We start from the raw sequence: 26,756 nt of genomic DNA, 5'->3' as shown, positions 1-26,756 counted from the left end.
CTCGTCAGCCGGCGGGCCCCGCACGAGACCGGCCTGTCCCCGTGGGAGCTGCCAGGTCCGGCAGAGTAATTTTTCTGACTTCATCTCTGAGCCGCTTATCATTCTATAATCAGGCAGCTACAGGGGAAGCTTCGTCAGAGTTAATTCCGGCCTGAGGTGAGCTATACGCAGGAATTTATTATTTCATTAGTTCTCGACTGAATATTGTAATGAATCTTGCCTCCTTAGAACTTTCGTGCTTCGATTGAAATGTTCCATCCCGTATAAATTTCGGTATGACTTGAGTTATTTTTATACTTAAATCACATATTTCACATTTAAAATCAATTTTACGCATTTCTGATCACCAAAGCACTATTTTTCTCATAATAAAACTTTATTTTTCATATTGATCCGTTTAGCAACATCGATCTTTGACCAAAATATTAGTAATCACAATTGTTTACTTAAACGATTCAGAAACCACTTTACAAAAAAAATGGTTCAAATGGCTCTGAGCACTATGGGACTTGACTTCTGAGGTCATCAGTCCCCTTGAACTTAGAACTTAAAGCTAACTAACCTAAGGACATCACACACATCCATGCCCCTGGCAGGATTCGAACCTGTGACCGAACGGTGGCGCAGTTCCAGACTGTAGCGCCTAGAACCGCTCGGCCACCCCGGCCGGCATACCACTTTACAGTGAAACTAATATTATTATGCTTTAGTTCTGAAACTTCAGAAGGATGTAGGTTGCAGTAGGTACAGGGAGATGAAAAAGCTTGCACAGGATAGAGTAGCATGGAGAGCTGCATCAAACCAGTCTCAGGACTGAAGACCACAACAACAACAACACAGTTCTGAAACAAACGAAATTTCTGTTTCCTTTTCAATTTTTCCAATTTTTCTACCGATTATTCAATCGAGGATTATAAAAAACAGGAATGTAATAGTTTTTATATTGCCAAAATTTGCAGCTTTCAGTATTAATTATAAGCAGCACAAATCTTCATATAAATAATTACTTCCAGATAACGTTACGTAAATTACACCTGAAAAGTAATTTCAACTGCCAATCGCCTTGCCGCAGTGGTAACACCAGTTCCCGTCAGAAGTTAAGCGCTGTCGGGCTGGGCTAGCACTTGGATGGGTGACCATCCGGTCTGCCGAGCGCTGTTGTCAAGTGCGGTGCACACACCCCTTGTAAGGCAAACTGAGGAGCTACTTAACTAAGAAGTAGCGGCTCCCGTCTCGTAAACTGATATACGGCCGGGAGAGCGGTGTGCTGACCACATGCCCCTCCATATCCGCATCCCGTGACGCCTGTGGACTGAGGATGACACGGCGACCGGCAGGTACTGTTGGCCCTTCATGGCCTGTTGGGGCGGAGTTTCAGTTTTAAATAATTTTAATTAAGTCAGTCATACTAAAATTCATTTGATCTACATCCTGTTCTAAAAGGATCTGTAACTACATAGGACTTAACAGAAATTTTAGACACCAAACGTGCCGTAATAGTTCGTGTTTTTATCGAGATTGGTCAGTGTAATTATCAAGTACTTTGTGTTGTGCTGGAATGTTGCACAATGCACTTAGTTAAAAGTGGTGTTGTAAAAAGTGTCAAGGATTTATGAACTAATACTATGATCTCAAAAAGCAACAGAAATATAGCGACTTTTGCTGAAAATAATCTTGGACGCATTAAGTGGAAAGCATAAATAGAAACACCGTACACAACGGAACCAACACTCTAGTCAATGAGACAGCCTGAGCAGGATAAGTAACATTTATCTGCTGATATCTTTTTTCTGTCCTTACGTTATATAAACTTTGACAACACTAAATATAGGACATTTACCTCCTATACACATTTTGATAGTAAGGGTTACTTAAAATTATAGCATATAACCTAGTACCTTACATCAGCTACCAATCATCAGTTATGTCGTACTACTCCTACCGTAAGGTCTCGTTTGCATAGTATATTAGCTGTGCTGTAAGCTAGAAAGTTCCGTATTAAGCGGCACTTCCGGTTCTTGCTACAGTTTATGTCACGGTACATAGAGGTGGTGGTAACAGGCTGAGAGATGTGCACAACAACAGTGCCAAAAAAATTCTTATTATAAAAATATGGATTTAAAACAAAAGTCGGTCTAAGGCGCTGCAGTCATGGACTGTGCGGCTGGTCACGGCGGAGGTCCGAGTCCTCCCTCGGGTATAGGTGTGTGTGTTTGTCCTTAGGATAATTTAGGTTAAGTAGTGTGTGAATTTAGGAACTGATGACCTTAGCAGTTAAGTCCCATAAGATTTTACACACATTTGAACATGTTTTAAAACAAAAGTCTTTCGGGATAGAAAGCCTCAGTTAGCCTTACAATTTTACTACCACAATGTATAACAACTACTGATGACAAGTGTAACAAACAACACAACACGACATATGTGGGTAGTTACAGGATTTATAAAAATTTAAACTCACAATTAGGACAGAAGAAATAGAATAAACGGCATTATCATAATAGGTTTATGAAACATAAGTTTTTAACCGTCTCGGTATCAACGGGGAGCCAGGGGTGGTGTACTTTACGACCACCTTTCGAAAGCGTAGTAATGTAGTTTTGCACTTCAAAATTTTTAAAAAAATTGCGTATTATTTTTAATGATTTCTGCTATCAAATTCCCTAATTGTTTTAAATTTTTCAGAAAAACTTAAATTTATAAGTACTAGCAGTGAATGTGACTTTTCACAACATATCACTGAGCCGTGATCGGCTCGTGTTAATGCCGTTTTTCCTTTTGGGCATTTTGTCACCATCAAGTGGCGTCTTATTCCTCCCTCAGGTACTATCTGAACAAGTTGCTCACTTGCCAGCAGCAGAATTTATCGATACTAGTACTGCTGTAACTTCTTTGGTGTGGTAGTTTTATTTCCGTGTCATAGTGTGTGTGGCAGGTGGTCGGTTTCGGCGGACCAGCGAGGAAGTCTCTGCGGCGTGTACTCAGCCCGGGACCACTGGCGCTGTGGACGTGCGGTCGGAGTTGTGTGGCACTAGCTGCGAAAACTGCTAAGTTCGTCGCCCACCGCTATACTGGAGTTATCAGTGAACCTGTCACGAAAGTTCAAGCGTCGTGACATCTCTTCGGTGACTGCTGATTGTAGCATTCTTGGCTGTCCCCACAAGCAGCAACGTGACGGTGTGTTGGAGTCGGCAAATTTTGCAGCCGTCTCCCTGTATGGTGTTTAACCTTTGAAATGATTACAATTTATTAGTAAAGTGCAGCAGCGGTATGTTTTGCGTTATGGCTGTTAACGTTCCGGTTACTTGCCCTGGTCGTTATCTTAGTTTTGCGGCAGTGTGTTTTCCTCGCCGTGTTGATGCTGTCCTGCACGGCATGCAGTTGAACAGCTTGGTATTGTTCTCTTTTACTCTTTGAATGTTTATTGTGCCTTGACTGCGTTTATACGCCAATTATTATTAAGACATAATCCTGCTGCGATCCTCGTCTTCGCTGATACTTTGGTTGTCGTGCTGTTGGTCAGGTGGAAGGGAATTGATTAGGCGGTTGGTTGGTTCGTCAGGCGTCTGTAGGACGTGCTGCAATCCGATTGTTAGGTGTTACGCTTGGCTGTCTGTCTCACCTAAACTGTGGTTAGAGTTTCCTCCCCAGGCCGACCCTTGGAGCACTTCTGAGGACCACTGTTTGTTGTTTGTGATTGTCATTTTATTAGTCGCAGATACTGTACCAGGCCTTCGGCCATGTATTAATATTGTCTGTTTTATGTTTAGGATATAGCCGTCAGACGAACTTCATAACAACTTTAATATTAGGCCTTCAGCCGTGTTTCATTGAAAATTCTTGTTTCTCTGTATTTAGGCCTTCAGCTGTGTTTGTTTCAGAATCTGTAGCTTTAATATGTAAATCTTTGTCTGTATGGTTTCTCTTTAATTATCTTGAATCCTTGAAACGGGCTTCAGCCGTGTTCTGTAAATGTTTATCTTAAGGTTATCTTTAATTATTCTTGAGTGATTTTTTGGGCCTTCAGCCGACAAGATACTTCAAGTTTTCTTAAAATGTTTTTCTGTTGTACTGTGTGAAAGCTTATCTTTAAAGTCTCTCTTTTATTATGTAAAGAACATTATTTTTAATTGGGCTTTCAGCCGAAGAATCAACTAGAATTTTCTTTAATATGGCCTTTATCAGGAATTTTTAAATGCTTGGCTTTTAAAGAATTTTCCTAGCTGATCTGAAAATTATTTCGACCTTTAACCGAGAAGACATTGTAATTTTACCTAAGTAAAGACTTCAGCCGTTACTCTAAATCCTGGTGTTTTAAAAGCAATCATTGAAACTTATTCTGGAGAAGTTACTTGAGCCCTCAGCCACGAATAGGTCTTTGTTGTTTTAAAGAGAAAACTGTTCATTGGTTTCTAGGAATAAAGTTGTATGTGTTCTTATATAACTAACAGTAATTGACCTTTGCCCCTTTCCACAACCTGATCCGCTCTGCCCTGCGAAACCAGATTTCAATGTCACTCTCATGTTTTCGGGTTCAGAACCCTTCTTAGACATCTATATGTCTTTAAAAAGAGTATTATGAATAAAAGTCAACGACAGTTAATGAAACTTGTATTTTTTAAAATTTTTGTAGTGGTCAGAAACTACCCTTCCCCACAGTGTCCACATAAAGTCGATACAGCAAAGACTGTGCTACAACGGATTTTCAGGTTCTGCGCTACTTGTACATAAGTACCTACACAGATCAAAAGAAGTTTTGCATCACCTCGGTTCGAGAGGTCGGGAAACTGTAGAGAAAATGGGAATATAGATCAACATAAATATCATTTCCGCCCTTTTTATTGCTCATGAAAATCCCACACTGCATGTTGTACGACCATAAAGTGAGACCTTCAGAGGTGGTGGTCCAGATTGCTGTACACATCAGTACCTTTAATACCCAGTAGCGCGTCCTCTTGCATTGATGCAAGCCTGTATTCGTCGTGGCATACTATTCATAAGTTCATCAAGGCACTGTTGGCCCAGATTGTCCCATTCCTCAACGGCGATTCGGCGTAGATCCCTCAGAGTGGCTGGTGGGTCACGTCGTCCATAAAAAACCCTTTTCAATCTAACCCAGCCATCTTCGATAGGGTTGATGTCTGGAGAACCTGCTGGCCACTCTAGCCGAGCGATGTCGTTACCCTGAAGGAAGTCATTCACAAGATGTGCACGATGGGGGGCGCAAATGGTCGTCCATGACGACGAATGCCTTGCCAGTATGTTGCCGATATGGCTTCACTATAGATTGGATAAAAAGTAGACTGGCAATGGCAAGGAAAGCGTTTCTGAAGAAGAGAAATTTGTTAACATTGAGTATAGATTTAAGTGTCAGGATGTCGTTTCTGAAAGTATTTGTATGGAGTGTAGCCATGTGTGGAAGTGGAACATGGACGATAAATACTTTGGACAGGAAGAGAATAGAAGCTTTCGAAATGTGGTGCTACAGGCGAATGCTGAAAATTAGATGGGTAGATCACATAACTAATGAAGAGGTATTGAATAGAATTGGGGAGAAGAGGAGTTTGTGACACAACTTCACCAGAAGAAGGGATCGGTTGGTAGGGCATATTCTGAGGCATCAAGGGATCACCAATTTAGTACTGGAGGACAGCGTGGAGGGTAAAAATCGTAGAGGGAGGCCAAGAGATGAATAGACTAAGCAGGTTCAGAAGGATGTTGGTTGCAGCAGGTACTGGGAGATGAAGAAGTTTGTCCGGGATAGAGTAGCATGGAGAGCTGCATCAAACCAGTCTCCGGACTGAAGACCACAACAACAACAACATATAGATCGGAGGATGGCATTCACGTATCGACTGCCCTGGAAAGCAGCACAGCTGAAGGGAGCCATGCCGCTCCCACTCAGCAGTTGCAGCCGGCGTCAACACCTCTGAGCCAACGCGCGCTAGCCGCGCCGGGGCCGTAGGGCGGATATTCGAAGTAGCTCGCAGACTTGACTGGACTGAACCGTCACAGTCTTCTTTCTTTAATTGGCTATCTATCTTTGCGAACTTTTGCAAAGGCGTCCAGTAACCAGTATGGATATGCCGTATAGGTACTGACTTACGCACACCTCCAACCAATAGGTGAGCTCAGCAGTTAGCTTGGGCCGTGCTTTCGAGTAGATGACTTAAAAAAAGAACATGGTTTCGAATTATCTAGCGAGCACCTTAGGCGGTTTACAGAAGATTAGAGACTTGGAGCGATCATTTCAGTTATTTGCAGTCATTGCTAATGGAAGGTACTGAATAACTTCATTCGCTTGCTGTTTCTGTCATACGATCTATTTTACTCTCATTTCACATGCTAAACACCTCATGAATTATGGAGATTAACCGATATTTAGATGTGGGATACCACAGACGTTCAGAGTCTTTGGGCTTTTCCTGAGTTGGGAGCTCGTTTATGGCTCGTGTTGAAGTCGTACAGTCAGAAGTATTATGCACTCAATTTTATCATTCTCTCCCGCACTTTAGGTTTTCTATGGTTTAAGTCGCTTATACGAAACTTCAGCATTTATAATTGCTAGTATTTCAACGTGTATTGTGAATTAAACGTTGCTTGGGTCCAATATTTGTTGATATGAAGGCAATATAAACAATTCAGTTGACTTTGCTATTATTTAGCTCTGTTTTCCAACTTTTTTTACTGCTTATTAGTTCGTATTTATGGTGCATACGTTGACAGATGCCGTCTAATGCACACTTGTTATCTACTTTACTTTTGAGGACACTGAAAGTTGCTTTGGCTTTTCTATACCCTGAAACTATCCATTTCTTTCTGGATTCCTTCACATTTTTCCTGTACTGAAGCTTCAACTTATGAAGAAAATCGAAGGAGCAGGGATGATATAAGACCATATTCTTTAGTTTAGGAAATAGACTTGAAATGCAAATTGGTGTGTTTGACAGTATAATATGTTATAAAGACTTAACAGTGGCATTAGTTTGGAAATGATTGGACAGAGAAGGAATGATTATCTGAAGGAAGTAAAGGAGTTTTGGACATGTCCAGAGTCTCGTTAACCGTCTTTATAATTGATTCAAAATGCTAATGCCGTCTCTGTCGAAGATTCTTTCTATTTTAGAAGCTGTGGGCTTATCGCTTTGTTTAGGTAACTTCTCATTGTAATCTTGCAGGAACTCTAACTTAACATCCCTTTTATGACAACCATAGTCTGCGAAAGCTATATTTATGTGTATAATTCCTACCCCTAGACATGTCCAAACTCTCGTATCACATTATTTCAAATTGTTCTCTGCTGCGGTGGTTACTGACCTCACAGTTGGTGATGAGAAAGAATTCTTTATGATATAGTATGCAAATTGCTAATGAGGTTGCCCCACTCTGGGCGCCAAACTGTAGTAAATCGAGAATTCCTTGATCTATAGTACAAACTGACATGAAGATTAATATTTATTTTGCCACACGTTGGGCGCCAATAATATAGTGGATCCTTCGAAATTCTCTGAGGGATCACACTGCCTACAAATTACCAACGAGATCGCACCATCCTGGGAGTCAATAACTAAGCGACAGCAATAATTATGTGCACTCCAACCGCAAAAGATTATCAGATTAGAGGACTCATGTAAGAATGAAATTGAGTGATAAGAAGATTAAAACATGAAATGACTACATTTATTTCAGTACCAATTACACAAAACAAAAACGTCACAAATCTCAGAGCCGATTTGCTTGGCCAATACATGAAACACTAAAGAGGAGGAGAGTGGGGAATGAATCATGTCAACATTATTCGTGGTCGTTCGTCGTATGGTGATGGCGGTGCGAGATGCCGGATCGGTACGGCTCGCCGCCTCGTAGCGGCGGCGGAGAGTCGGCAGCTGTCATCGGCGACCCGCTGCTTTACGGTGAGGCCCAGGTAAGGTTTCCCCGCTGTCGCTGTGCGTTTCCATAGCGGAAGCAGCGATATCACGGTCTCGGGAGGTGGCTGTAGGCGCTGTCTCACCGACGCTCTCTCACTCTCCTCAAAATATTCCTCCTCCCGACGTTCTTAGCCGGCCAGAGTGGCCGAGCGGTTCTAGGCGCTTCAGTCTGGAGCCGCGCGACTGCTACGGTCGCAGGTTCAAATCCTGCCTCGAGCATGGATGTATGTGATGTCCTTAGGTTAGTTAGGTTTAAGTAGTTCTAAGTTCTAGGGGACTGATGACCTCAGCTGTTAAGTCCCATAGTGCTCAGAGCCATTTGAACCGACGTTGTTATTGACGGACTAATTTTGCGTTGCCGCCCAGTGACTGATCGCCGCTTCATGACCACGCCTCCCAGTGCAGGGTGGGCTGGTGCGTGACTCGAGAATTACCTTCTCACGATTTCATTGTCTAGGTTGTTTCCATCGTTGGTCAGACATTGTTCCGACGTTTTTCTACATTACTTTGGTTGCTGTGACAGCAGCCACACAACAATTATCTGTATCGGCCATCTCTTTATGAGGCCAGGACAATCTCTGGAACTGGACTCGCATTCGGGAGGACGACGGTTCAATCCCGCGTCCGGCCATCCTGATTTAGGTTTTCTGTGATTTCCCTAAATCGCTCCAGGCAAATGCCGGGATGGTTGCTTTGAAAGGGCACGGCCGACTTCCTTCCCCGTCCTTCCCTAATCCGATGAGACCGATGACCTCGCTGTCTGGTCTTCCCCAAACAACCCAACCCCAACCCAATCCAGTCTCTGGAACTGCTGCCGTTTGTTATTTATAAGAAGCTTCTTACTCCCAGAAACCGTTTTTTTCTCTTTTTTAGCTGGGTGTCTTCTTCAACAGTTCTTTAGTTTCACACGTCTTCCTGTACAAATTTTTGGCACTTTATGTCTACGCTCCATCCCAGTGCCTGTGGGAGATGCTTGAATTTTCGACACTTTCTCGCTTTTTAGAGGCAGATGAAAATGGCTGCTGCAAGCTACATACCTCGACATGTGCATTATTGACGAATTTTTGTCTGCATTTTTTCTTAGTCCCTCCAGGTACCTCCCAATTATCTGCACGTTTCACACTGACTGCCATGCTCTTCGCAAGGTATCTGTTCTTTAGTGAGGCGAGGGCACTCGCCGCTCTACCCACTGTGTGGCTGCGGAAACCCCCACGTCCACATCCCTCCCAGCCGCTGAATGGGGACCGACTTTCCCGCTCGTTCTGGGCCACTGACGCTGTGAGTCGGCGAAAGTGGCCACCATTGTAGCTATCACGATTGACATCGGTGAAAATATGTTTGCGTCAGCTTGCGTTAGAAGGATGTAGCCATCAACATGATCATTTAAAATGCGATATTTACTTTTCTTTCACTGAAGATGTGAAGTGCTGTGATCTCCGAGGATTTCTCGGTGTTATTCATTACTGATGTTTTCGAAGACAGCCCCAACTCCCACATTGTAGTTTTTGTTCACCGTTTCGCTCTTCAAATGAACAAGAGACTCATCAAAATATACAGTTCAAAAGTTGGTTGACAGCATTAAAAATTGCCTTAGCAGTTGGCTGACAGCTGTAAAAATTTGGCACTACTATAGTAATTAATATCTTAGAAGATAGATTACGGAAGGACAAACCTACGTTTCTAGCATTTGTAGACTTAGAGAAAACTTTTGACAATGTTGACTGGAATACTCTCTTTCAAATTCTGAAGGTGGGAGAGGTGAAATACAGGGAGCAAAAGGCTATTTACAGTTTGTACAGTTTGTACAGTTTATACGAGTCGAGGGACATGAAAGAGAAGCAGTGGTTGGGAAGAGAGTGAGACATGGCTGTAGCCTATATCCGATGTTATTCAATCTGTACAATGAGCAAACAGTAAAGGAAAGAAAAGAAAAATTTGGAGTAGGAATTAAAATCAACGGTGAAGAAATAAAAACTTGGAGGTATGCCGAAGGCATTGTGATTCTGTCAGAGACAAAAAAGGACCTGGAAGAGCAGTTGAGCGGAATGGACAGTGTCTTGAAAATAGGATGTAAGATGAACATCAATAAACGAAAACGAGGATAATGGATTGTAGTCGAATTAAATCAGGTGATGCTGTGGGAATTAGATTAGGAAATGAGACACAGTAGATCAGTTTTGCTATTTGGGAAGCAAAATAACTAATGATGGTAGAAGTAGAGAGGATATAAAATGTAGGCTCGCAACGGCAGGGAAAGCGTTTCTGAAGAAGAGACATTTGTTAATATTGAGTGTAGATTTGTCAGGAAGTATTTTCTGAAAGTATTTGTATGAAGTGTAGCCCTGTATGGAAGTGAAACATGGACGATAAATGGGATGCTACAGAAGAATGCTGATGATTAGAGGGGTTGATCACGTAACTAATGAGGAGGTCCTGAGTAGAATTGGGCAGAAGAGAAATTTGTGGCACAACTTGACCGGAAGAAGGGATCGGTTGATAGAACGTTTTCTGAGGCATCAACGGATAACCAATTTGGTATTGGAAGACAGTGTGGAGGGTAAAAATCGTAGAGGAAGACCAAGAAATGAATACACTAAGCAGATTCAGAAGGATGTAGGTTGCAGTAGGTACTTGGAGATGAAGAAGCTTGTACAGGATAGACTAGCATGGAGAGCTGCATCAAACTAGTCTTAGGACTGAAGACCACAACAACAACCTAGTACATAAACTTACGTTTAAAATAGAGTAGTAAATGATGTCATCGACACTGACTTGCGCCTGCCACACCAGAACGAATGGACTCGCTGCAACATTTTGTACCATCCCGCACCATGTCTCGGACACCAACAGCAGCAGCACCAGGGAATTACCGTTTAGCGCTTAGCTGCCAATAACAGCCCGCTGCAAACGGGAACGTTTGGTGGGGTGCCATGCTTGGGAAGCATGATGAATGGCGTCACGTTGTGTTAAGTGACGAATTGTCGTTCTCCTCTACGTGCGAAGAGCATGGCCGGTCAGCATTATAGGACCTGGGGAGAGGTCAGATACTATTGATGTTTTGAAGACGCACGGCGTTACTCCTGGTGCAAAGACGTACGGAACCACTAGATATCACTTCAGGTGGCGGCTGGCAGTGGTTGAGGGAACTGTGACGGCTCAACAGAACATCACGCAAATCCTGTGTCGTTATATGTTAAATGTTCTTGCAACAGTTTCGTGGTGCCCTTTTTCAACAGAACAATGCTCGTCTGAACATTACAGGTGTCTATATCAGCTGTCTGTGAATGTTGAGGTATCCTCGTCGCAAGCAAGATTCGCTGATATGTCCCAACTAGAACATGTGTGGGACCAGCTCGGATGCCAACTCCGTCCCGAGAACAAGTAGATACGCTATTATGCAAATATCATGGTAGGACATCTGTTAAGATATCGTCGGCTGGAGTGGCCGAACGGTTTTAGGCGTTACAGTCTGGAGCCGCGTGACCGCTACGGTCTAAGGTTCGAATCCTGCCTCGGACATGGATGTGTGTGATGTCCTTAGGTTAGTTAGGTTTAAGTAGTTCTAAGTTCTAGTGGACTGATGACCTCAGAAGTTAAGTCCCACAGTGCTCAGGGCCATTTGAACCATTTGTTAAGATATCAGGCAATAACTTCTATAATACTACAGGGAGTAGAGAGTAGAAATGTAGAGGAAAACGAAGACTGCGATATATCCGGAAGGTAATTGAGGACGTAGATCGCAAGAACTACTCTGAGATGAAGAGGTTACCGCAGTAGAGCATTCGTGGCGGGCCGCATCAAACTTGTCATAAGACTGATTAAAAACAAAATAAGAGTTACAACAACCTTAGGTCAGATTACGTCGAAGGGGTATACAGCTACTTTTGATACCCTACCCAAGAGAAGTGGTGCTCGTTTCCAGGATACATGGGCTGCAGTGTCATAGCTACTGATAAGTGGACGGTGGACTCATGCTTCAGTTTGTAAATAGTGAAATAACATCATATACAGTATTCACCATGAAATTTTATTTCGTTTCCTTCTCCCCTTTTGGGTGCCTCCTTTTTTGTTTGTCAGCCAGTGTATTTCGAATTAACTACCTTTTACCTCGCGCTCCAGCGCTTATTTTCCTTGAAGAAAGAAGACAGATTAGTGCACATAGGACATCCTTCGTTTTTATGGTTCTGTACCTCAGTCCTTAAGAACGAAACCCTTATCAAATTGAAATCTATGTCACGAATTATGGACTACGGTCCGCTGCGGGTGCAGAATGTGGAATCTTCTAAGTCAACAGAATAAAAACATGCGGCCAATTGTGTCATATATTTTGACACTGGCAAACTCAGTCATCAAAACGTATAGGGTAATTTCCGTCGACATATATCATGAAATTTGGCAAGAAGCAAGGTTTCAAAGTGCAACTAAGGGAAAAGTCCGAAATTATTAATTTGCAATGATCTCATTTTTGAAAAATTGTCATTTTTTACCTGACTGTCCGTCGCTTCGTCTGATTAGAGCCCTTATGCTCACTAACGAGTATAGTCGTATCATACTGAAATTTATGTCACATACCAAAGTCTATGCTCCCTGGCGGTATAATAAATGTAAGCTTCTAAGCCAATGAAATCAAACTATATGGCCATTTAGGTCAGATATTCTTATGCTCGCAAACTGAGTCATCAAAACTTGGAGGATATTTGGAAAGAAGCAAGTTGAACAGTACAACTGAAGTATCTGCTCTAGCAGAATAGAAATGCGGAAAACAAGTCCGAAAACAATTTATTGGACTCACCAAAACGAAACAATAATTCAGTCTCCAAAAGAACAACTGACTCTATCCCAATTGCGGGTCGTCACAAATATAAAGTAACAAATAATAGTAGAAAAGACCCGACTCTGATGGGGATCGATTGCAATAAAACAGTTCTACAATGTCAAGATGTTCGTCGACTATTCGAAGTCCATCTGCAAGAGATTGGCCAGCTACAAGAGGCGTCTGGCCGTGGCTGCCACGGTGGCAGCTCTGTATACTGCCAAGCGGTGCGTCGAACTGCTCTTTGCCGGCAGTGCGCGGTCGTATAAAGCCCGGTTGGAGGATGTATCTGCCGGAACTATTTGCTATCACGCGCCTGGCGTGTCAAAGTAGTTCCTGGGCTAGCTGCGATCTCTGGTGAATCTGTTCTGCAGGCTCCGCGAACGGGTAGAGGTCCCTGCCGGCCGTTGGTGGAGACCTGTGAACCGTGAATTTACTTTCAAAACCTTTTTCCTTAGAATTTACATTATTTACTAGCGATTGATCAAGAACATTAACGCATTTAATCACACTATGTGAGCGTGGAAGTATTTGCCAGTGGGTAACTGATGAAAACAAATTTAATTTCTTTCAACAAATGGAAATTTTATTCCTAAAAGCCTCTTTTTTTAAACAGATTTAAAATTATAATCAGAAAACACCCTCAAAATATCAAGTTACAATTTTATTCAGAGGCAGAAAGAACAAATATAGACAGTATGAGCTTTCGGGCTGAGAACCTTGCCGCTGCCTTTTGAAACGGCCGTAGTCACAACTGCTCACAACAACCTCTGAAAGACTACACTGGTTCAAATCTGCAACACACCAGATTACTTTAAACTAAAAATTTTAACAACTCACACAAGCACATAAACTATGCACCCCTTAGGAGGGATGGAAATGGTACAAAACACTAATATAAAAAAAATTAACTTGCCACCGAAGGTGCAACTTGATTCTTAAAAATCTCTTACGGTGGAAGGGTGGCAACTTTATATACTAAAATGACAATTTAAATAAAAACCCATGAAATGCCGTCTTACATAAAATATACAAACATGCCTTGCATTACACATATACCGCCTCTCAAGATGGTAGGGAAGATAAAAACATATTTCAGGAATTCGGCCGTTATATTTCAAGCAATAAATTCGTTAACACCGAATCCGACAAACATGACAGAGGCAGCTATTAACGTATGGCAGACCGACAGACAGACAGACATACAGACAGACATACAGACACTAACTGCCTAACAAATATGGACGAGAGACAGACGAGCAAGCTGGGGACGAGAGACTGACCAAGAAAACAAGTAGAATTTAACAAGTAAATAAAACAACATATCACGAATTACTTAACTTCTAACAAACTGCGATGTCTGGCGAAGACCTGGCGCAGCACCTCCAAAACGCTCTCCAGAATCGTCCGCTGCCAGCCGCTTCAACGTCTCACGGCGTCGCCACTCACCCTGGCCAGACCGATGTCGTGGGTTGACTCCTGTTGCTCTCGTGTCGGCTGCGAAGCCACTACCCCTCGCTATACGGCGCGGCCCAGTGGACTCACGTGGCGACCTCACATGCGCCGACGCTCCAGGTGGACAAGTCATCTTGTGTCCCAGTGCGCGACCCACCAACCGATCGATCCAACCGCTAATGACCATTTCCTGAACAAACTCAAGCAGACTTGCGGCCTAATACATACTAGCACTCCGGACGACAGACAGACACTGACTGCCCCACACCGACCCGGCTGACCAACTGACCAGACTCACTGCCTAGCGTGCTCATAGCGCCCCTTAAATGCACGTGAACAGGCTGCCTTTCCGCTTTCCCATCAGAGGAAGACACCAAAGCTGCGATTGCCTCAGCGGCACCACCACCAGAAATGGAGGGCGACTGCTTCACACTATGCGCTGCGGCGCGCTCTTCAAAACAGCAAATTCTTACCACGGCTGAACCTGGTGTTGTGTTGTGTTGTGTTGTGTTGTGGCCGCCGGTAAATATTTGTGTTGACAACACAGACGACGTAGGTTTTCCTGGTGAATATACACCCTGTAATGCAGGCATCCCGTGGTGGTTGGAAGCGAAGTGGGATGCCGATACAGTGGAGCTACAATGTATGAAGTGGGCGACCACAGCAACAAAGAAAGCAAAAGCGTCCGAAAAGTGTTAATTTGTAATTAAAACAGATTTTTTTGTCATTTGTTATCCAGTTTCAAGCTTAAATTTAAAATATTCTAGGAGGTCGTGGAACTCGCGGGACCAGCATCTTGCCAGGATCAGTGCAGATAACAGACAAAAATCGTACAGATTTAAAATTTCCGGGATGGAAGAACAGTCTGTATGCTTAAATAAGTTTATAGTGAATCGTCAGAGCGCGATTCCTACTCGCACTTGGTCATTTTCTTTTGTTTTGTTTTTATCTTGTTCCATTTGCAATTGAAGCAAAAATTAAGCGGCTGCAATATTGCGACATGTCCTCTGCTCCGCTCTGTAGGAGTGTGTTCGGGACGTATTTGTGGGTGAAGCCTTATCATGTCGTCACTTCTTCTGGCCTCAGCCGTCCCTTCAATGGGTGCGGGACGAAGTGACTGGCGAGCAGTGTAGCAGCGGCTGATGGAGGCGAACCGCCGCGCCTCGCCGCACGCCTGCACAAGAAGAGCGTCCCGCCCCCACCACCCCCAACGACCCCAAGTCACGCCCCCGCACGCCTCCGGAGTGCCGCAGACTCAGCGCCCTCTGGCGCTCCGCCAGGCCGACAATTGGGACGGCCGAATGCCGCTAAGAACTCCGCGGCTTCTTGCGGCCGCTGACGTCCGCCGGAATATATAACGCGGCCGCAACGCTTGAATGGACCTCAAAATGTACCCTCAGCCAGAGAATCGCTGACACGTGCGAAACTCTGCAGTCTGCCGGCAATGCGGCATCTCGGTACACACACAACGTTCCCCGACTAGTGCATTTCCGCGTCGTTTACTTCGGTCACAGTCTTCATGATACAGCGCTACGAGCCAAACGACCTAAATTTTAATAGTGTACATGATCGTGTAATCAAGTATTGATATTACCTCCTTACGTTACTCTGAACAAAATCAAAAATTGTACACTAAAGTGGAAAAAATGTTACATTGTTACAACTGTCAGCACAAGTAACTTGGAAGCAAATATCCTCATTGTAAAGGCAGGGCCTCGGTTCCAGAATGTATACCAGTCAGGTTCCTTCCAGAATATGCAGATATACTAGCTCTATACTTAGCAGTCACATACGACAGCTCATCCGTCGAAAGACCAGTACGTAACGTCTGGACAGTATCACAAATCAAACCATTGCCCACGAAAGGAAATAGGAGTGCCATCTATATGATACGTCAAACTGATTCCATATTCTTAGGTTTCCCAGAAGGCATTTGACACAGTGCCCTCACTAACGACTTCTCATCAAATTGTGTGCCTTTTGAGTATCACCTCAGTTGATGGGTGGATTAGCCAGTTCCTGTCATAAAGGTCACAGTTCGTAGCAATTCATGGAATGTCATCGAATAAAACAGAAGTAATGTCTAGCGTCCCACATAGAAGTGTTAGACGTGTTAGTAGGCTGTTTAGGTTTTTATATTGGTAACGCCACGTAGCGCTCTGCTGTGGTGTGTGCAGTCTGTGGCTGGTTGGCATTGTTGTAATATTCGCTATTGTAGTGTTGTGCAGTTGTGTGTAAACAGCGCGTAGCGTTGCGGAGTTGGAGGTGAGCCGCCAGCAGTGGTGGATGTGGGGAGTGAGATGGCGGAGTTTTGAGAGCAGGTGATCTGGACGTGTGTCCGTCAGAAGAAGGAAATTTGTAAGACTGGATGTCATAAACTGATATATATATATTATAACTTTTGAACAGTATTAAGGTAAATACATTGCTTGTTCTCTATCAAAATCTTTCATTTGCTAACTATGCCTATCAGTAGTTAGTGACATCAGTAGTTAGAATCTAGCATTTAGCTGGCAGTATTGGCGCTCGCTGTATTGCAGTAGTTCGAGTAACGAAGATTTTTGTGAGGTATTTGATTCATGAAAGGTATAGGTTATTGTTAGTCAGGGCCATTCTTTTGTAGGGATTATTGAAAGTCATATTGCGTTGCGCTAAGAATATTGTGTGTCAGTTTAGTGATGATCAGAATGAGTAAAAAGAGAAATGTCTGAGTACGTTCAGTTCTGCTGAGCTGTTTGAAAATCAAATAACCTAAGGGGTTTACCAGCACAGTAATTCATTAATTTTTCTAAGCGGACGTTTCATACGGCCGTCCGCTGTTGCTGATCTACATATACGACGTTAGGAGGCAATCTGAGCAGCCATCTTAGACTGTTTGCAAATGAGCTGTCATTTATCTTCTTGTAAAGTCGTCAGACGATCAATACCAGTTCCAAAACGATTTAGACAAGAGATATGTATGATGCGAAAACTGGCAATTGACTCTAAATAATCAAAAGTGTGAACTCATCAACATGAGTACTAAAATAAATCCGCTAAATTTAGGTTATACGATAAGTCACACAAAAGTAAATTCAACTAAATACTTTTGTGGTTACGTATAACTTAAACTGGAACGATAACATAGATAATGTTGTGGGGAAAGGAAACCAAAGACAGAGATTTATTGGCAGAACACTTTAAAAGTGCCACAGGTGTACTAACGAAACTGCTTACACCATGCTTGTCCGTCCTCTTCTACAGTATTGCTGTGCGATGTGGGATCCGGATCAGATGAGACTGACGGAGAACGTCGGAAGAGTTCAAAGAAGGGCAGCTCGTTTTGTATTATCGCGAAATAGGCGACAGAGTGTTACGGACATGATACGTGAATGGGGTGGCAATCATTAAAACAAAGGTGTCTTTCGTTGTGGCAGGATCTTCTCGTGAAATTTCAATCAACAACTATGTCCTCCGATTGGGAAAATATTCTGTTGGTGCGCACCTACGTAGGAAGAAATGATCTTCATAATAAAAGAGAAGTAAGAATTCGCACAGAAAAAGTGCTCGTTTTTCCCGCGCACCGGTCGGGAGTGGAACGGTAGAGAAATAGCGTGAAGGTGGTTCGATGAACCATCTGCCAAGCACTTAACTGTGAACTGTAGAGTACTCACGTAGATGTAGAACCACCGTAAATTTTATTACTCTATATTTTATTCTAAGGAAGTCATAATTTATAGTTTATGCTATAGTTAATTAGACTAGTAAGGTCTCCAATGGTACGTCGCATACAAAATAAATACACAGGTTTAGTAATCTAGGGTTAAATCTGTAAGCCAAGGGGGATTATCTTTATCTATCCGATTCTCAAGTGAAAATACATTGATGTCCATCTCGACTGAACGAATCTGTAGATGACGGTATGGCAAAGTGGCGTCTCTAAGGGAAATAGAACTTTTTTATATAAATAGTACTTATAATACTTTTTTTTACTTTATAATAGTTTATATAAAAAACAGAATTTTCACCACGTCATACTTATTGACTGAAACTTGCCGCTATCACAATTAGAATCTACACATTAATAACACACCAAATATTTGTAAGTGAAATCTTGCAGTTTTTTGAAGTCTATCATCTAGCTAATGGGCCGTGTACCCATCGCCATCGTATTAGGATCCCACGTTTGCTATTCGGATTTCTGTACGTTTTTTCGAGGCATCTAGTACCTGAAGCAATACAAGGCAACTGCTGCGTAGCGATGTCAATCGGATTTTTGTATTAGGTCAAGTACAATAGAGACAGTTCTATAAAATATAAATTAATTCAAAATTGACATAAATGGGTAGAATAACAGCTTTGTATATAAAAGGGTTTAGAAACCAATCTGATCTGTAGTGTTACGCTTGATACATGGATGTAACTAACTGTTAATGGAGTAAACACCTTCACCACATTTCACAACGAGTAATGCGATCACTTATCCGGGATAGGACGCCATGTCGGTGTTTGTGGTTCGTCTATGAAACTATCAAACAATGAAACAACTAGGAATTACATTTCTAGGCCAAAAGGCGTTATATAAACACTATACTGTAAAAAATCGTTACTGTACATATAATTGAGGTAAAGGCAGTAAGATACTACGGAGCAACGAAACAAACTTTCTCTGTCAAACTCACTGAAAATAGCGACGGTGTATACTACACTCCTGGAAATTGAAATAAGAACACCATGAATTCATTGTCCCAGGAAGGGGAAACTTTATTGACACATTCCTGGGGTCAGATACATCACATGATCACACTGACAGAACCACAGGCACATAGACACAGGCAACAGAGCATGCACAATGTCGGCACTAGTACAGTGTATATCCACCTTTCGCAGCAATGCAGGCTGCTATTCTCCCATGGAGACGATCGTAGAGATGCTGGATGTAGTCCTGTGGAACGGCTTGCCATGCCATTTCCACCTGGCGCCTCAGTTGGACCAGCGTTCGTGCTGGACGTGCAGACCGCGTGAGACGACGCTTCATCCAGTCCCAAACATGCTCAATGGGGGACAGATCCGGAGATCTTGCTGGCCAGGGTAGTTGACTTACACCTTCTAGAGCACGTTGGGTGGCACGGGATACATGCGGACGTGCATTGTCCTGTTGGAACAGCAAGTTCCCTTGCCGGTCTAGGAATGGTAGAACGATGGGTTCGATGACGGTTTGGATGTACCGTGCACTATTCAGTGTCCCCTCGACGATCACCAGTGGTGTACGGCCAGTGTAGGAGATCGCTCCCCACACCATGATGCCGGGTGTTGGCCCTGTGTGCCTCGGTCGTATGCAGTCCTGATTGTGGCGCTCACCTGCACGGCGCCAAACACGCATACGACCATCATTGGCACCAAGGCAGAAGCGACTCTCATCGCTGAAGACGACACGTCTCCATTCGTCCCTCCATTCACGCCTGTGGCGACACCACTGGAGGCGGGCTGCACGATGTTGGGGCGTGAGCGGAAGACGGCCTAACGGTGTGCGGGACCGTAGCCCAGCTTCATGGAGACGGTTGCGAATGGTCCTCGCCGATACCCCAGGAGCAACAGTGTCCCTAATTTGCTGGGAAGTGGCGGTGCGGTCCCCTACGGCACTGCGTAGGATCCTACGGTCTTGGCGTGCATCCGTGCGTTGCTGCGGTCCGGTCCTAGGTCGACGGGCACGTGCACCTTCCGCCGACCACTGGCGACAACATCGATGTACTGTGGAGACCTCACGCCCCACGTGTTGAGCAATTCGGCGGTACGTCCACCCGGCCTCCCGCATGCCCACTATACGCCCTCGCTCAAAGTCCGTAAACTGCACATACGGTTCACGTCCCCGCTGTCGCGGCATGCTACCAGTGTTAAAGACTGCGATGGAGCTCCGTATGCCACGGCAAACTGGCTGACACTGACGGCGGCGGTGCACAAATGCTGCGCAGCTAGCGCCATTCGACGGCCAACACCGCGGTTCCTGGTGTGTCCGCTGTGCCGTGCGTGTGATCATTGCTTGTACAGCCCTCTCGCAGTGTCCGGAGCAAGTATGGTGGGTCTGACACACCGGTGTCAATGTGTTCTTTTTTCCATTTCCAGGAGTGTAGAACTAGTCTGACCATTTTACCTGTTGCAACAGAAATGTTCAGCCATCGTTTCCACCCTGGCCACTTTACTCCATCTTCCTCTATCCAGACGCTCGCCTTGTACGAATACTCGAACATCGAAAAATCACAATCGAGAAATTTAAATAAACAACATTTTTCTACAAAAATACAGTACTAATATTGTTGAATAATACGTACTCGTACGTATGCATCCGGAAACGGGCAAGTCACTCGAAATACACTGACCCAAACACGTATACGCCACTTTCTTATTTGAATGCAGCACTTGCTCCATTTCTCAACCAATCAAAACAAACCACATTTATGAAAGGTTCGTGCGCACGCCGTATAATGGTAATTTGCAAGTCGACCTACGTCAGGATTTAAATGATTTAGTATTTAAGAAATCAGAATCTGTAGAACATGGAATGCATACTTTTTGAATGTTTTTTTTTTCTCAAGGGGAGTTTACAAGTTAACAGAAAAATAATGAGGGTGGTGCAACAAACACTACATTTGTTTTTAGTACTGTTGCACTGACAATGCCGTCTGTCTAAGAAACCATTACAGGAGGAAGAACATTTTGTTTTATAGAGAAAACGCGTTGTACATCACTTTTGCAACTGTGAGCCTGATCCTTTTTAGCAGGATTGCCTCAAAAATGGTTCAAAAATGGTTCAAATGGCTCTGAGCACTATGGGACTTAACTTCTGAAGTCATCAGTCCCCTAGAACTTAGAACTACTTAAACCTAACTAACCTAAGGACATCACACACATCCATGCCCGAGGCAGGATTCGAACCTGCGACCGTAGTGGTCGCGCGGTTCCAGACTGTAGCGCCTAGAACCGCTAGGCCACACCGCCCGGCCTGTCTCAAAAATCTCCGCTTTGCAGCGCATTACCTCGTTTTAGGTTTTCGTGAAGGTTTGCCGATGATGAGGCACAATGATGGTGTTTGACGATTCTGCTCTGGAAACAATGTATCCAGATCCGTTACATATATGTTCCAAGTAATGATCTCCAACTCTGTCGCAGGTTGCGTCGTGAACTTTATATCGTTGAATTGCATTTCCAGAGTGCGCACTGTTTGAAACACGCGGAACTGACGAATTGACAGAGCATGACTGTGTTCACAATGCGCTACTCTGTGGGTCTTGTGAGACACCTTCAGTTCAATGAGTGACACGACACAGTTCAAGTTTTAACACCACAATATTGTTTCGAAATGTTCAGATTTCATATCGTGCACATGTAATGTTTCAACAGTGACTCAGTGGTTTGATTCCGTTGCCCACGGTAAAACTCCTTTGGTTCATCCAGGAATAAAATCGCAGCGCACGATACGGTGAACAGATTCAATTCAATGTTCTTCCGTTTCCTTATACACAAAAGCCAACCCATTACTGTCATGGAGTCCCTACAACATCTCCCGTCTCCTCGTCACCGACCTCATTGCTCGACTGTTCAACTTCAGCAGTAGAAAAATATTCCCTTATTGCAAAGATCAGTGAATATACTGTATGTTACAGTATTTATATTCAATTAGATGTATTTGTAAAATTTCAATGTACTGACATTTATTACTCGACTAGCTGAGTCCCTGGGTATGCATTTATTCCAGTCCTTTGCTAGTTCGTCTCCTCCTTCCACCTCTCTTTCTTCATCTTATCACTCCCCCTTATCTACCCCCTCCAGCCCCCTCTCTGTCCATCTATTTCTCCCACTTCTTTCCATCTGCTTCTTCCCCCTCTGCTCCCTGCTCTCTATGCCCATCTACTCCTCCTCCCTCTCTCTCGCAGTCCCCTTCTCGTTCCTTTTTCTGTCCATCTCCTCCTCTTTCCTCTCTCTGTCTGTCTTCTCTTCCAACCTTTCTGCGTTCATCTTCTCCCACCCCATTGTCTCACCACGTTATCACTCTCGACTCAATAGAATATTGCAAGTTCTTACCTCTACAATATTTCTTTACAGTATTACTGCGTATACAGCGAAAACGTGGTCAGTAATAAACTTGTTTTCTTTCATTGTGTGGGAGTCGTCAGCGAGTATAAGTTTCTTAAAGGTCTGAAGTTACGTGCACAGTTCGTTGCAAGTCCCCAAGAGCTTTTATTCTCCAGTACTGGGTGAACAACCTCTGGATATTGGCGTGTTGTGGAGTACACACCTATCTCAACCCTACCTTCATTCCTTTGATAAGTAGGTGGTTCTCAACCCTATAATTATTCAGGGAGAAAGTAATATGTGTACCAAGTCTGGTGGAATTCGGTCGAGTGGTTTGGGAGGAAATGTGGAACTTACATACACACACATACATCTGTCTTTATCGGTGTGCATGCACAGCATGGTTACCTCATACTTTCCAAAGTGCTGCACACAGAAACGGGTTTCCGGTGCTCATACCTCGAGCTCTGTCGGCGATAAGAAGGTAGAGACAAGTTTTTTGGAAAGCCCTTATGAAAGAGACCATTTGTGAACCCAACAGAAGAGTCATTTTAGTGTCAGTCCTACAGTACAGAATCAAAATATGAATATCACACACTTCCTCCTGCTTAGACATATGGAGCAAATCGGTTGGTTCTATTTGCATTCGGTGTGGTCTACTGGCGGCTTGATGGGACTTACGGAGGAATGATTAATTCATACGCAGTTCTTCGAAAAATCCCAAGTAAGGGGTTTTTTTACTATATTTTCTCCATCAGCGGGAAAAAAACCCAGCAGCAGGTTCTGAGACTGCTGTGCGCTGCGAATCGATCTCGGTTTTTACAATCAATTCCCAAGATCCCAATCTAGAACAGCCTTGAAAATTTTCTTCACATCTTTATCTTTTTCGATACACAGAAGTTTAAACTTACTCTGCTTGAATACGTAAAATACGCACGTAAAATCCGCTGTGAGGCGAAAAAGTAGTTTATAAACTGACGTACAACGGAGAAATATGCTGTGAAGTGTATCCGTCATCATCTGGAATACTCATGTTTTAGTACTGAAGCGTAAGTAAAATTTATTTGCACATAAAATTCGTTATGTAATGTAAAATTAGTTCTGCGTTATTGCAATTCCATATAATCAACAATATAAATTTTAATGACCAATACATTTCTTTTTGAGTTATATCCCCTGCTGCAGGAGCGAAAACAAGAGAACCAATGGAAAAATGCTGCTATTGGAGCACAAAAAACGCGCCACTGTTTATGTATAAGACTCTGGCTGAAAAGTCAGGCACCAGGTGCGTCATTCTACCTTCACGTGCACCTTCAAAAATTTTCCCAAAAATTTTAGCATGCAGACATATTCTCGTTTTTTTATGCTGAGAGACAAGCAGATGGTGGCAGTGATAAAGAGACGGAAAAGTAATAAGTACTGAAAGTGTTATAGAAAGAGAGAAGCAGACATTGGCAGTGTGAGAGAAAGAGAGGGACACAATGACAGTGGAACATAGTTGACAGTAACAGAGTAGGGCTAGGATGAAAGTGCAGGAGACAGTGCCAGGGGTGGAGGAGGAATTGTGAGAAAGAGAAAGTTTAAGCGTGAGAGAGCCCGTGATAATGAGAGATTATATGACAATGTCAACGAGTAAGAGAGGGATAGTGACAGCGAGAAGAGCTAGGAGCAGTAGGAAGGAAGGGATATTAGCGGTAAGACAGAGCAACAAGGAAAAAGCAACAGTGAAAAAAGGCAGTAGTAATAGGACAGAACGAAGGAGACTGTGGCTGTGACAAAGGCGAGCTTGACAGAGAGACACAAAGAGATAATGAAAAAGAGTGGGCTGCATGAATGAGTGTGCAAGTGGGAGTGGATGAGTATGATTGACTTACACCGAGGGGATACTGGGTATGAGAGATTTTCAATTAGCAAATACGCTCACAGCCAAATTTTGTGAAAATTTTGGTATATGCTGAGGAAAGTAGGCCGGCTGCTGTGACTGAGCGGTTCTAGGCACTTCAGTCCGGAACCGCGATGCTGCTACGGTCTCAGCTTCGAATCTTGCCCCGGGCATGGATGTGTGTGATGTTCCTAGGTTAGTTAGGCTTAAGTAGTACTAAGTCTAGGGGACTGACGACCTCAGATGTTAAGTTCCATAGTACTTAGAGCGATTTGAACCATTTGAGGAAGGTAGAATGAGGCCAGTCTCCGGTCAGTATTTTACGTAAACAGAAATATACTCGAATTTTTTGTGCCGCGATATGAGCATTTTCCTGCTGGTAATGTAATCTTCTTGCTTGAGAACTTCATTTGACCGGATCGCAATATATACTGATGGGCACAAAATATGTGAACACCTGCTTAATAGCTTGTTTGTCCGTATTTGGAATGAAATACATCACTGAGTCTGCCTGTTAAGGCTCCGACACTTAGTTGGTAGGTTTGTGAAAGTATGCGGCATTAAACGTCTACGCACAGGTCCTGTAATTTGCATAAATAACGGGCCGCTGATCTGCGTACGCGGTGATGGCACTCGATAGCGACCCAGATGGGTTCGATAGGATTTACTTCAGGCGAATTTGGTCCCCGACACTATCTACGTGAGTTCACTACAATGCTCCCCAAACCACTATAGCACAGTTCTGGCTCCGAGACTCGGACAATCATACTGTTGAAAGATGACATCACCGTCGGGAAAAAAGTCAAGCATGAAGGGATGCATATGGTTCACAGCTGTTAGCGCAAGTTACAAGCAAGCACATGATAATATCTCCCATAGCATAGTATTGCTCCCACCACCCTGCGTGCGGTGCACATTGCACGATTCGAGCCACTGTTCACCTCTATAACGGCGTTTGTGGAGACCACCAGTGACCTAGTGTAGCAAAATTGTGATTAACCGGAAGAGGTAACATGTTTCCATTGATCGACGCTCGACTCCTGGTGATTCTGTACCCACTGCAATCGAAATTGACAGCGTCTTTGAGTCAAAATGTGAACACGCAGGGGTGGTCTGCTGCGGAGCTCCATGTTCAACGACGCACGATAAACTACGTGCTCTGAAACACTTATGCGTGCCCCGGCGTTGTGCTTTTTCGGCAGAGATGCCACAGATCACTATCTCCTCTACTCTACAAAGCAGGTAGGTCTCCGAACCCCACGTTCTGTGAAGAGTCGTGGACGTCCAACCATTTAGCGTCTAGTGGTAATGTCACTGTCACTGCTCTCTTGGGCTGCTGCCCATTCAGTCTCGGTGGCTTCTCCAGGCCTGCCTTTCCTTTTTACGGCATTAAAACTTCATACCATCAAAACCATGATTTTTCCACCTCAACGGCTGCCTACTGCTTTCCCCTCCTGGCCAATCCTGACTCACTAACAGTTGCGGTTTGGTGTACCGTGTCTACATTGCGCATTATTTTTCCCATCTTCTGTGATCAGACGGCGACTCTGACGCGTTACATTGCCAACATTTTTGTGGCAGGGGGAGGAAAAAACCTACAATTACTTCCAACAGGATGGAGCAACTGCCCACACAGCCGGCAGAATCTTGGAGCACGTTTACACAGTCTTCACGCCTGACAGTGTTTTTTGCAGGAATCAGTCTGGTCACAACCCTAATTGGTCATCCAGGTCACCTAATCTGCCAGTGTACGGTTACTTTGTGTTGGGAGCCCTCAAGTCTAAGGCATATCGCAACAACCCTCATAGTCTTCAAGAACGGCAGCAGAACGTTTCGGATGACATTGCAGCAATTCCAGTTGTCCAGCTTCGATTCGTCTTCAACAGTTTGCTGAACAGGGCTGAAAAGTGGTGGTCACTTTCAACATCTGATGTGGTCAGTTTAATACCGTATTTTCTTTCCTCCGCTGTGTTTCTTTGTACCCTGGAAGTCTGTTCTCCAGGAAATTTTTATTTGCCCCGTCCTGTATAAGTACAAACGGTTATGGAAAGTCCTACATCAAATTGTTCAGAAGCTTTTGTGCATGTCTGCCAAAATCATGTTTGTATTGTATGATGTATAACGTTACACTGAAGGTCTTCTCCAACGAGATATGTTTACCTCGGGCATGTTATACCATATATTTTCGACAGTAGATTTTCCATAACCGTTTTTAATTATGTTACAGTTATTCCCAAATATGTCCATTGCTGTAGTCAAACCCCCAACAGACAAAAAAGAAATTAAGTGGAACAACTGGATGGATTGGGGTTCACATCATTCAACATTCTGTATTAAAACATATTTATTTAAGAAAAATAACTAAAATCAAATAGAATGCCAGGATTACAAACAACTCTCTGAACACTTGAAATTTAAGAAATTACGTACCTCAGTTTAGTGACAATTTGAATAAGGCAATAATTAAAGACAAAAGTTGTTTCTGACAGCAGTTCTTAAATTCCAGACTAAAAATTTCCACCTTTACGAACCATAACTCAGAAAAAGCTTCGACAAATGAACAAGTAATTAATATTTGGAAAGGAGTGGCTCTTTATGACAACAGAGATGCATGACTCATTCCAAAAGT

Source organism: Schistocerca serialis, chromosome 5 (assembly GCF_023864345.2).
Source record: "Schistocerca serialis cubense isolate TAMUIC-IGC-003099 chromosome 5, iqSchSeri2.2, whole genome shotgun sequence".
Classification (NCBI taxonomy): domain Eukaryota; kingdom Metazoa; phylum Arthropoda; class Insecta; order Orthoptera; family Acrididae; genus Schistocerca; species Schistocerca serialis.
Note: the sequence above shows the minus strand (reverse complement) of the source record.